The 13,331-nt window shown below is 46.4% G+C and overlaps 1 protein-coding gene across 1 annotated transcript in view; it reads left to right on the forward strand.

Annotated features, from left to right (window-relative positions):
* The first annotated feature begins 2,412 nt into the window (after positions 1 to 2,412).
* MAPK4 (mitogen-activated protein kinase 4) overlaps positions 2,413 to 13,331 on the forward strand; it is a 106,126-nt gene continuing 95,207 nt past the window's right edge. The window contains exon 1 of the mRNA XM_011969039.1: positions 2,413 to 2,878. The gene's annotated coding sequence lies outside the window, so the exon portion shown is untranslated. The remainder of the gene's footprint in view (positions 2,879 to 13,331) is intronic.

Raw genomic sequence — 13,331 nt, forward strand, 5'->3', positions numbered from 1 at the left:
AGCATCACCATTCCAGCCCGGCATTTTTGTCCTCCCTACCACCCCACCCCCCACCCACTCATCTTGGCCACGTGGCCTCCATTCCAGCTCCTGCTGTGTTTCCTCAACTGGCTCCTGCCCAGACCTCCCGTGGACCACCTGGTCAAAGGAGGCTTCCTGGGTGAGGCAGACTTGGACCAGCACTAGGGGTTGGCTTGGGCATCATGGCATCTGCTGTCCTTGCACATCGAGTCTCATGGTGGACCAGGGAGTCTGTCCTATGGCCTCATTGGAGATGGGAAGGATTCTGAAGGAAGGACTCCGAAGGAAGGATTCCCCTCAAAAGCAAGAAACTGACACAATCATCTGAAGAGGGTACAATGGATAGCAATAGTTTCTTGAGGCCACAGACACTCCCATCTGGAACTTTCCTTCCTGATCCCAACCACCAGCTTCAGGGGTGGCCTGAGCTCTGGAGGAAGGAGAGGCTGCAGCTGGGTTTCCCACTCCAGGCCAAACCCAGCCTTGAGATCCTTCTGACTTGAAAGCAGAGCTGAACACCCTGCCACTGTGTTGTCTTCAAACCAAAGTTGTTGCCTATAAGGACCCCTTGCCTGCATTTAGCTCTTACAACATTGAACACACTTCCTCACAGTAACCTAGCGAGGAGGGCAGAGCCTATGTTATGATCCCATTTGAGAGAGCAGAGGTGAGGCCCAGCACTTGAGACCGATCCCTTGACCGGTACTGCCTGCCCGGGAGATGACACAGAATGCAGGGTCTCCCTTGCCTGTGAGTTTGGATGGTGTTGATTAGGCCACATCCGAGACCTGGCCACATAGGGGCCTCTCTGAATTTCCTCATGGGGTTTGTAAGGCAAGTCTGGCGACAGCAGCATTCTCCCTAATGTCTTAGATTCTCATGTGAGTCCACAGGGCTCAATCAAGCATTGGACAGACTGGGAGAGGTGACTCAAGGTGTTCTTTCAAAACAGAGGAAACATTTTGTCATCAGGGAATAAGCTCCCACCAGGCCACCCCACCCAGGTCCCTGTGGTGACTCCTGACGCTGGCTCTGAGGTAGGGTTCCCGGGCAGTGGGGGCTGGAGAGGAGGGAGGCTTGCTTCCCATCGTAGCCCTGCCCAGATGCTGAGTTGCAGCTAGTTCAGCTAATTGGCAAGAAAAGGAGAAGCAAAAATAGTGAAAATCTGCGAATTAATAAAACAGCCTTGAAGCAACCGCCAAAATGTGTACAAATCATGAAGTAATTAGAAGTGTGAAGAATTCTATCGGGTTGGCTGTTTCCAAATCCAACATCTGATCGCTTTGGGAGGCCAAGGGCTGGCAGGCCACAGGGAGTAGAAATTCTTTCCATTGCCATCTAATCTCGCTTCCCTGGGGTCTGGGTTCCCTTGAAATCCTTGCAGGGTCCTGGAAGTTTCCATGGGACTTGCAAGAATCAAATATTGGCCTTTTGGGGGCCCGTTAAGCACACGTGACACCTTAACCAAGTAGCGTGTAATATTTTAGAATAATGCTGTTAAGATTTTGCAAAGTGATTTTTGGATCCATGTTCTTATTTAATCTCTCACTATCACCAAATATTTTTATGTCAGTGTTTTGCAGAGGAGAGAAACACGGCCCAGAGAGTGAAGTGGTGTCAACTCAATTTTAAGAGCCATCAGGAGAAGAACTAGGGCTAGAGCCAGGATCTTCTGATAGCCCCTCCGACCTCTCCTACCCCACCCACATTCCTCCTGTGGGCTCTGCTGCATCTCTCAGTGGTGCCAGGCATTTGTATATCACAATTCTCTCGGCTAACAGCCAACTACTGTTCTCCCTGGCCATGGTTTATTACATTTAGGTTAACTTGTTCAACCCATTTGTTTGATTAATAAACTAAGACCCAGGCACATTTAGTGATATGTCAGTATTTTTCATTTCATTTTATATCCAGATTAGACTGGGGAGAAAAGTATTTCTTTTCTTTATCCTTCTGGAAACATATTATAGAAAGAGATTTCAGGACTGAAGCCTTGTGGTATACCTAACGCGGAAGGGTAGAAGCAGTATGTGATTAGAGTTTCATTGCTTGGCTTCGTTCTTTCTGCTTTGTGGGGGCTTTCTCAAGAGTAAATGCTCACATTCGCTAAGATTTAGGGAGGGCATTGCTCAGGGCTGAAAGGCAGTGTATTCAGGCTTAGAAATTCTGAAAGCAGAAACCAGAGCAGAACCTGAGAGAATCATGTAACAAGCTTGACGTGTGTTGTTAATTCCCCAAGCGGTAGCAGAAAGCTCCCAGGAGGCTGGCGTTTACATGGTTTATAGCCAGACTGAGCAAACAACAGTGTGATTAAGTTACATGCATTAGTTGGCTCCATAACCAGAATAGAAATGTATATTTTAATTTAGGATGGAAAGTTTTCAGCAAAGCACTTGCTACTTGCACAGACTTGCCTCTGGTCCTCAAGTTTGGCCAACAGTGGAGCACTCTGTGGGAGAGGAAACTGGGGAGCTGGAGGCAGGTCCAGGAAATAATTTGCAGGGCACAAGTGCAAGATGAAAATTCAAGCTCCTTGTTCAAAAATAACGAAGAAATTCAAGAGGGCAACAGCAGAGCATCAGCTAAATGCAGGTCATTTTGAGCATCGTGGGGTGCTGTGTGACCCCATGTGCCATCCGTCTTTGAGGCTGGACAATGTTGGAAGCCACTGGAGAAGGCAGGGGGTCGGGGGGTTGAGCCTGGGGCTCAGAGGTTCTGTGTTAACCAAATGTCACTCAGCTGGAAGATCAGAGATAGAAATCAGTTAACTTACATTTAAGAAATCACCTGGAGGCCCAGGCTCTGTTCCAAGCCATTAGGGATTCAGCAGTGAGCAAGCAAGGACTGCTGTGAGTAGGTAAAACTGACGGCCTTGTCTGTACCTGGGCTTCGTAATAATGATGTCCATCACTGTTGTAGGACCAAGCACGTTTTTAAGCATGTGCCTGTGTCTGGGAATGTTAAGGGCTTTAATGAACATTAGCTTTAGACAGACATGTAAACAACAGGTGAATGTGTGATGGGGAACCTAAAGGAACCTCGTGTGTTGGGAGGTGGGGGAGGGGAATGCCTAACCCTTAGGGACACTCAGCCTGGTAGGATCCTGGCTCAGTTGCCTTTGGATAGATACTGAGACCTGAGGGTTTTATGCCCCAAAGCTGTTTCCTCCTGTCTTTTTTGTTTTGTAGAGCCTCTCTCTGTCACCCAGGCTGGAGTGCAGTGGCACGATCTCTGCTCACTGCAACCTCCGCCTCCTGGGTTCAAGCGATTCTCCTGCCTCAGCTTCCTGAGTGGCTGGGATTGCAGGCGCGCACCACCATGCCCAGCTAATTGTTGTATTTTTAACAGAGACGGGGTTTCACCATGTTGACCAGGGTGGTCTCCAACTCCTCACCTCAAGTGATCCACCCAACTTTGCCTCCCAAAGTGCTGGGATTACAGGTGTGAGCCACCGCACCTGGCCTGTTTCCTCCTCTCTCTCTCTAGACCAACCTTCCATAGCCATTCCGGGCATCCAGGAGTACCCAGGATAAGGTGCTGACCTGACCCAGCTCGTCTGTCCACAGTGTCGTCCTCTTCTGACACATCTTTCAAGGTCCTAACTAAAATTATTCACTCCTCTGCACTGCTCTGATCCTGCACCTGGCAGGTGCTTAGTGGTCTGCTGGGTAAACAAATATTAGGATTAGCTCCCCATCCTAGTATTCACAGCCCTCTGCAGTCTGACCACGTCTGCGTTTCTGGCTGGGCTGCTGCCATTCCTCCAGTACACAGAACCAACCTCTCTCCCCGAATCAGCCTCTGCATTTGTTTTTCCCAGCTGGGAGCCTCACCTGTCTTTGCAACTTTGGTTCAGTTCCACAGACAGGTACCGAATGCCTCTGTTTACAGCCTTTCTGGACCAAGGTACAGTAGATCTTCATTACCTATGGATTCTGTATTTGCCAATTTTACTACTCCCTAAAATTTATTTGCATCCCCAAACCAGCACTCGTAGTCCTTTCACGGTAATTCGGTGATGTGCAAAGAGTGGTGAAAAATTCAACTCGCCCAATATGCACATTCCTGGCTGAGGTCAGACACGGTGACACTCCGCCTTCTAGTTTCAGCTCTCATACTGCAAACTAGTGTCTTCGCAGTCTCTTTAATGCCACATTTTTTTTTTTGTTTTGCATTTTTGTGCTTTTTGTTGGTGGTGATATTGCAGTTCTGAAATGGCTCCTGAAGCAGAGCGCTGAGGTGCTGCCTGGTGTTCCTAAGCACAGGGAGGCTGTGATGTGCCTCACAGAGAAGACGTGTGTGTTAGATAAGCTTTGATCAGACATGGGGTTGGCCGTGAGTTCATTGTTAATGAATCAACAATATTCTGATACATCCAGAAAAAGGAAGAGGAAATTCACTAACAATGTCCATGAGACCACTCCATTGTTGCCACCAGTGTCTGGCAGGAACATGATCCTACTAGAATGTAACTACCATGAATAAAGAGGGTCAACTTAGCATCTCCTAAGTGTCAGGCATCATTCAAACCCTTCCTGAACTTTGTGGCTTTCTGCTCAGTCCAGGACCATGTGCTTGCTCTGTCCTGCAAACTCATTTTGTACCAGCATCTTTCCATTGTATTTAGTACTCAGACTCTGACTTCTGATGCCCCTTAAATTGTTCATCTCCATGTGTGGCCCCCAGATGATGGTCAGTCCTCTTAGGGCAAAAACCTACTGGCCTCACAGTGTCCTTCCTAGAGAGATGTGCTGAAGCCAAAAGTGGAAAAGTTGTCTGATTAGAATGTGTTTTCAGACAGATACTAAACACAGTAGGAAATAATACAACAAAATCTTTACAGCAAGCAAGACTTCAGAGTGCCTCCCCGCTCAGGGTGGTTGTGAGAATCAGAGATGTTTGTAAAAGCACAAAGTGAACTTGGAAAGCGCCATGTAACTGTTAGGTGTCCATTGCTGTTGGCACATGTGGGTGGCTTTGAGAAAGGCATAGTGGGGGAGCTGCTGGCTTGATCTCCTGGGTATGGGCCCTACTGTGGTTAGAGGCTTCCAACTGGGGCCCCAGAGTATCAAACCTACCAAATATTTCATGCTGTTGAGGGGAAAAGGTGGCATTTCAGGTGGACTTGGGTTAGGTCACCTGGGGCGGTAGCCTCCTTCTTGCTGGCAAAAGCCACGTATTTCTCTCCAACTTTCATGTGGCTGGGAGTTACCATGGGCATTCTGTGGGTTTCAGAGTCTGTGTTTCTTCTCTTCAGTGAGGGGAGGCCAATTTTCTTTTTGTTGCTGTTTGATTTCCAAATCATTAGATTTGCAAAGTTCTTTTGTGTTTTGTCAGAATCTGTCATTCCAGTGCCCAACCCAAATGTCACCTCTATCAAGACACTGTTCCTGATCTTTCCCTTCCAAATGAGTCATCCAGCATCCCCTCTGCCTGTTGTATTTCCCTCAACCCTTGTCTCTTGCATTCTTTCATGTTCTGTCAAGTACTGTCTCTCGTTATGGAATTGTGTGAGTTATATTATACACCTCTGGACTTTAATCATTCCTTAAGGACAGAGACTGAGTCTGGTTTAAATTTTTTTTTTTTTTTTTTTTTTTGAGACGGGAGTCTCGCTCTGTCACCCAGGCTAGAGTGCAGTGATGCGATCTCAGCTCACTGCAATCTCAGCCTCCCAGGTTCAAGCAATTCTCCTGCCTCAGCCTCCTGAGTAGCTGAGATTACAGGCATGTGCCACCACACCCAGCTAATTTTCGTATTTTTAGTAGAAACAGGGTTTTACCATGTTGTCCAGGCTGGTCTCAAACTCCTGACCTCAGGTGATCCGCCCGCCTTAGCCTCCCAAAGTGCTGGAATTACAGGAGTGAGCCACCACACCTGGCCTGATTTTTTTTATATACACCGCTGTGCCTAGCATAATGCTATTTTCTTATTGTTTTAGTTGTCTCTTGGACTGATGGAGTAATTTACTGAAAGCCTTAACGAAGGTTAAGGCTGTAGTCTGGATTCCTGGAGCAATAAGGAAATGGGTGTGCCCAGGTCACACTCCAGTTTCCGTGTCTCTGTATGGCAGGGAAGAATCAGCGCAGCTCTTTCTCCTCCGCTGAGGGGAGCGGCTGGTTTGTGGCATGAGGGAGACGGAAAGGACATAAGGTCTTCTTGTGGAGTCTAGAGACTTTGTGAAGGCATTAGGGAATCCCTTTTGCTGGAAATTTTTAGGCAAAAGTGACATGTGTCTGTCTGGAATGGTTGCCTGGAAACAAGTCTGCCTGGGAGTGAGCCGCTGTGCCCATCCCACCCTCGCTAGACCCAGTCCGAGCATCTGGGCCCTGGCCTGTCATGGCAGAAGGGTTTGAAGAGGTTTCACATCCTGTAGCAATGCACATTCATCCCGGTTGGTGTATAAACAGCATAACAAGTCCTGGCTCAGAGACTGTTCTAGTGCCCGCATCCCTAGCATAGTTGACAACACTGTGGGCTCTGAGGGCTTGATTCTTCTCAGGGGACCTCTCTTTGCTCAATAGCTTCCCACTGCAGCCACTTGGGCTGGCTGCTGCCAGATTAATCTCCCCAAAACACTTTGATCTGAGGTTCAGAAGCCTTCAGTGGCTTTGCACTGCCTAAGGGATAAAACCTAAACTCGTGAAATCTTACTATAAAGTCCTGGTGGGCAGGGACTCCATCTGATACTCATTTGTAGTCTTCTCCTGATGGTTGATAGGGTCAGTGATGAGCTGCCATGTGTCGGTTTGATTTTATCTGTAGTCACTTCTGGAGAATTGCGAGACTATAGGATTTTCTGTCAGCTGGCCAAATCTGCATCTAAGGTAGGAAGCATCATCTGCTTTCACTGTGATGTGTTGCTTTTGCTTGTAACTAGGTGGGGGCCTTAGGAAGAATTCCAGGAACATTGTGCAATAAATTTGGATTTGGGGAGGGGGGAGGGGGGAGGGGGCACAGGAGAACAGTAGTTTTGTAGGAGGTTGAAATTCAGAATTTGTTTTTTTCCAACTCCCTGTGGTTCCCAGAAAGAAACATTTTTTATAACTCTCAGGTGGACCATTTCCCTCTTTTCCAAATATGCTCAATGAAAACCGGCGCCTCCCTTCCTATGAGGATTGGAGCAGAGCTGAGTGGGGGTGTTCTGAGCAACTCTTGGCTCTGCTCCCGAAAGGGGCAGGATGTCAGCACCTGGTGTGTGTTAATTCAGGTGTTGTTTGCCTGGCATGTGCAACTTTTTCAGCAAGGTTGTCAGGTGGTTTTTTTTTTTTTTTTCCTTTTCTGAAAGATTGAGGAAAGTGTGCTCTCAGACTGGGTTCAAGAACAAGGTGAGGTCAGTTCCAGGAGTGAAAGATCTGAGCGGTTCGTGTCGGAACTGGGAAACAGCAGCCAAACACAGTAGTCTCTTGCTTCTCTGAAATCCCTTGGCATTTATTTTGTTCCTTGATGATTGGTGTGGATCACATCCTGCCTTCTGTCATATTTGACTTACATCTGTTATCAGAGCATTGCCTTTTTTAGAGTAGGGATCACCTGTCATCCAGTTTTAAATTTCCCCATAGGCATAAGAGGTGTTTTCTGTACATCATGGAAGAAATTCTGTGATCTGAAAGAGCCAGGCTCGGTTTTTAATTAGGGAGCCAGGGAACAGCTAGGAACCAGGAATTACCAAGGATGAAAATATATTGGTTTAATATCCAAATAATATTATTCCCATTATACCAATGTGCTTCAGTGTTTCTGTTCTAAATTCTTAAGGCCTACAATCATGGGTCGTTTTGCTATCTCCTCCTTCTGTGTAATTAGACTTAAGCCACACCAGGACTTACACACTCCATAGCAGCGGCGCTCAATCCTGACTGCACCTTAGAATCAGCAGGGGAGCTCTTAGACATCCCCGTGCCCAGCTGGCTCTCCAGACCAATCAACTGAGACTCTCCAGGAGAAGGATCCTGGCATCCTTATTTGTCAGACTCCTCAGGTGATTCCAGAGTGCAGCCAAGGCTAAGCATGAGCTATTTGAGGACAGGGTATCTGTCTTACTAATCATTGTATCTCCAGGGCTTCCTATGGTTCTTGGCACAGAGTGGGTTTTCACTTAATGTCAGTGCCTCCTGTCAATATCTCCTCATGGATGTCAAATGACTTCAACCAACAGGATTCTGAAACCAAACCCAGAGCCTGTCTCTCTTCCAAGTTTTCCTTCTTAGCATTTGCATCCCCATATATCTAGTAGTGTGAGCCAGAAATTTAGGATTCAGCTTCAGTGCCCCCCATCACCCCCAACATTTTGGCCCTTTACTGTGCTTGATGATTTGACATACTGAATCTCTCTCATATCTATGCATTCATTTCTATATCCACCAGCACCACCCAAATACTATCCCAGGATCCAAATTCAAGATACTATCATCAGTCCCCTCAACTACCTTAAATGCTCCCAAGCTGGGCTATCTCTGTAGCCTAGTTCAGCCAATCCATTCTCCACACTGTAGTCAGAATCATCCCTAAAAATGCAAATATGATCTTGTGATCTACTGATTAAAACATCTCAGTGACCTTCTGTTGTTATTAGGAGACCAAACTCTTTAATGTGATCTGCAAGACTCCACGGTCTGGTTCACTAGGCCCTGGTCCATAAGACCCCATGCCTGGTCCATGAGACTCTCAAGATTATTCAACAAGGCCCCCACAGTCTGGTCCACAGGCTCCCATGGTCTGGTCCATGGTTGCTCATGGTCTAGTTCATAAGGTCCCTATGGCTTGGTCCTCCAGGCCCCATGGTTCGGTCCACAAGCCTCCATGGTTCACAAAGGCCCCAGGATCTTGTCCCCAAAGCCCCATGGCCTGGTCCACTGTAGTCCATGGTGTGGTCCACTAGGCCTTGATGGCCTGGTCCACATGGTCACATGGTCTAATCTACTCTCTCAGACTCAATTCACTCCACTCCCTGCCTTATTCTTTGCACTCCAGTCACTCTTGCACTTACACTTCCTTGCATTCTATGCTGCCTTCAGCCTTTGTACACCCATTTCCTTCTGTCTGGAGCACTTTCTCCTTCTGCCTCCTTGCCTAGTTAATTTCTGCTTATCCTTCAGTTCTCAGTTTAAGAACCCCCTAACTCAGTGACACCTTCTCTGGCCCCAAATCCCATCAATACGTGCTCTTGAAACATCATGGTCACTTCCCTGTAAGTTCTTACCTCCATCTGCAGCTCAACTTCCATTTCTGTGATTATTTGATCAATATCTCTCTGTCCCACCTGACTGAAGCCCCAAGAGGGCAGGGGCTGTGTCTGACTGTTCATTTTATCCCCAGTTCCAAACAAAGGGCAGGGCAGCTAGGAAATGCTTGGTAAGTATTTGTGGACTGAATACCTGCATGTCTTGCAGAACAGTTCCAAACCTCTTTGATCTTGCTGCTCTGTAACCAGGTGACTCCTCCTGACACCTCTTCTCTTAGGCAGGGGCTGCCTCTCCTGCATGAGACCCATGGGGTGACGCCTCACAGCCCCATTACATAAAACACTCCACATGACATGTCTGCTTTGCCCTATTTTCAGCAACCTCCTAAAGATCTATTAATACCCATATCCATCATTTGCTTTTCTACGGGAACCTTTCAATGTTTCTTAATCTCCCCTGAACTTTCCTAAAGCTGAATTTTTAGGGTCTTGATGTATATCCTTGATTCCTCCTGGCCCACAAGGATCTTCAGGAGTTGCTCTTTTTCATTTTGGACCCCGCATCATAGTGTCTTATGTCACTCAGATGCTTTTGCGTATCGGTGTTTGTGGCCTCATGGTAATCTCAGGGGTGGCTGGGTGGAGTATGTGAGATCATCTCTGTTCACAATGAGAACATAAGGCCCAGAATCAGTTTCCCAACTTCTGTCACAGCCTCCTGCTTGCTTATGTTCCCTACTCTTAAAACCACTTAGAAACAAAACCCTGCATCCAAACCTTGGTTTCTTTGAGTCTTCCCAAAGCACTGGTGAGAACATTGGACAGGAGCTCAGTTACCTGGTTTCGTGCCCTTCTAAGACATCTCCCATCTCTGGGCCTGACTTCACTGACTTTGCAAAATGAGAAGTTTGGACCAGATTATTGAGGATCCCTCAGTAATAACAGTGATAATAATAATAATGGCAATAATAGTAATAGCATTAGCTAACATTTATTGAGCTCATAGCATGGGTCAGGCAGTAAGTATTTCACATGTATTAGTTCATTTTTTAATTCTTTAATTCCCTCTACAAGCAAAAAAAGTAGAGCTCTTTGTGGCCCCATTTGACACATGTTGAAGGTCTGGTACAGTGAAGTTCAGGAACCTGCCCAAAGCCACTGAGCCAGGAAATGGCAGAGCCAGAATTTGAACCCAAGTACCCTGACTCAAAACCCCTCACTCTTAACCAGCTAAAGTAAAGGACAGGGGATGGACTTTGGAGTCAGACAGATGTTGTTTGAGGCCTGACTCTGCCACTTGTCAGCAGTGTGGCCCCAGCCAGGCTACTGCTATGTAGCTGTTTCCCCATAAGTAAATTAGGAATAATGGCTGCATCAGGGGTGTATTTGTGTGCTAGGGCTGCTGTGACAGAATATCACAGTCTGGGTGGGTTAACCAACAGACACGTATTTTCTCACAGTTCTGGAGGCTGGAAGTCCAAGATCACAGTGTTGGCGGGTTGGTTCCCCTGGAGGTCTCTCTCCCTGGCTTGCACATGGCCACCTTCTCACTGCATCCTCACGTGATTGCCCCTCAGTCTGTGTGTGGCCTACGTCCTAACCTCCTCTTCTTATAAGGACATCTGTCATATTAGAGCGGGGCCTACCGCGATGACTTCATTTTACCTTAAGAACCTCTTTAAAGACCTGTCTCCAAATACAATCACATTCTGAGTTACTAGGAGTTAGGGCTTCAGCATATGAATTTGGAGGATACGAGTCAGTCTAACCAGTGGATTTTGTGCACCTTAAGGACATCATGCATGTAAAGTGCCTGACTTGGTTAATGCTGAGTCCTTCCCCTCTCTCCACTGGTTCTAACTTCATATCCATTGCTCTATTCCTGGCTAATGATGAGATGTGATGCTAGGCTGGCAACATGCGAGTGAGCATTGGGTGGAATCTGTCTGTTTGGCAGCTATTTCTAGAGTGGAAAAAATCTCTGCCTCATTTTAGATTGCTTATGGCATGGTTTGCCGTCCTAGAGTTAACACTGGAGGCCTTGAAGTCTTAGAAAAATATTATGATAAATCACAATCCTTCAAACAGGCATGACATATTTTATCCAAGGACGTGAGCTTGCCTTTCAAAAGAGAATTTATCCTGCTGCCTGAGTAAGGCGGCACCTCCGTCCCCTTGCAGCTGAATAGCTGAGGCATCAGCACTTTTAATACAAACAACAACAGGCATCCTGGAGTTGCCAAGAGCCGCTGCACCCCGAAGGTTCCCGTGTTTACTGCCGGGTGTCACTTTCCCTTCTGGGAAACCACCTATCCAAAGTCACAGCAGGTTAGAGGTGAACAACCCAAGAGGAGCCAGGGGAGTTGAAACCCAAGTCAGCACTGTTGCATTAATGCAGTTGTTCTAGCGTGGAGAAACGAACATGAAAAGAAATGTGGGAGTCTTTTCGGAGAGAGATGAAGTTCTGGAAGGAAGAACTGAGAGTCAGTAGCAGCAGCAGCAGCATCATCCTAATCCTAGTAGCAGCTGCTGTTGACGGAGTGGCCGCTCCCTGCCAGGCACTAAGCAATGTCCTTGTGTACATTATCTCCAGCCACTATATTGCCCTGAGAAGTGGATTTGATGATCCTGTTCTTCAGATGGGGAACAGAGGCTCAGCAGTACTAAACCACCTGCCCAAGGTGCTATGCTAGGAAACAGCAGAGCCGGGGTTCCAAGCTAGGTCTGCTTATCTGCAGGCCTCCACAGAGGAGGAAGGCCTTATAGGGGCACAACCTGGGAACATTGACCAGGCAGGTGGGGAAGAGCAGTTGCCTCCTAAGTCAGGAGGGAGCACCCTGGCACCCTAGGCTCAAAATGACCTTGCTGTTTCAGAAACCTGGGGAATGGGGAAAAACACAGCTAAACCTTGGCCTGTGGGTAGAAGTGAGCAGCCTTGAAGACACTAAAGTAATTCCCTAAGGGCTGGTGCCAAGCTGGATGACTGGAAATGGGAGTGAACTAAGAAAACAGAAATCTTTAAACCTGAGCCAAATTAGTTAAGTTCTGAGATAAAAATCTGTCATCTGCCATTTCTCTATGTAGTTTGCATCCTGAAAAAATCCTTTTCCATGGTTGTTCACTGAGTGGGCTCTGAGAGTTTGGTATTTTGTTAAGGGAGGTGGGGGTAAATGAGAAAAAGCTGTAATCTTAGTGTTGAACCACTTTTATGGTTCAATATAAATGTTGCAAAATTATATATGGTCATTGTAGAAAATTTAGAAGAAAATGCAGAAAATTACAAAGGAAAAAAATTCTGTAATCTACCACTCACAGATAATAAGCAAAATGTTAAAAGATGACCCTTCTAGTCTTTTTGCCATACAATTTTTAAACAAAAAGGGGATAATACTGTGCACTATTTAGTAACCTTTTATCACTTCGCGCCACATCATGCACGTTTTCCGATGTCTTTAAATGGCCTTTTCAAACATAACTTTTCTTCCCTATTAGGTGATGTATCATGATTTAATTAGTCCTTCCTTGTTGGACATTGGGATGATTAAGAGTTTGTTCCCTTGATTAGCTCACCTGGTAGAATGTTCCGTTAGGAACCTGGAACAGTGGGACAGGCATCTATCTTGAGAAATCTATGCTATTTATATACTCTTCACTCTGTTAATAATTGTCTCTATTAACAACTAACCAGAGGTCCGAACTAGCATCTGATATTTATAGCCACCTCACTTTCTTTTGTTCTCCTAATGGAATCAGTTTAAATATGTGAAACCTTTTATTCTAGAAGGGAACATTAGAGCAAGATATTCATCTCGGGAACTGTGGGCACAGACCAGTGTTATTTATATACATCTATACACATACGTGATCTTTATATAGACACATAGACATGAGCAAAAGGGTACACAGCAAAAACAATCACACTAGCTGTAGAAAAGTCCCTTCCTGCCAACCATAAAGCATTTGGAAGGAAATCAGAGGCATACAACAAAATAGGCTTTTTACCCCCTTGGGGGCCATATCAGCAGCATGGCTATTCAGGGGCCATGCTCTGTCACCTTGAGGTCACGCCAAAGAAACTTGGACTTATACACAGGTCTTAATTGGCTCTTGTCCCCAGGACATTCTT

This window comes from Mandrillus leucophaeus, unplaced genomic scaffold (assembly GCF_000951045.1).
Source record: "Mandrillus leucophaeus isolate KB7577 unplaced genomic scaffold, Mleu.le_1.0 Scaffold87, whole genome shotgun sequence".
Lineage (NCBI taxonomy): Eukaryota > Metazoa > Chordata > Mammalia > Primates > Cercopithecidae > Mandrillus > Mandrillus leucophaeus.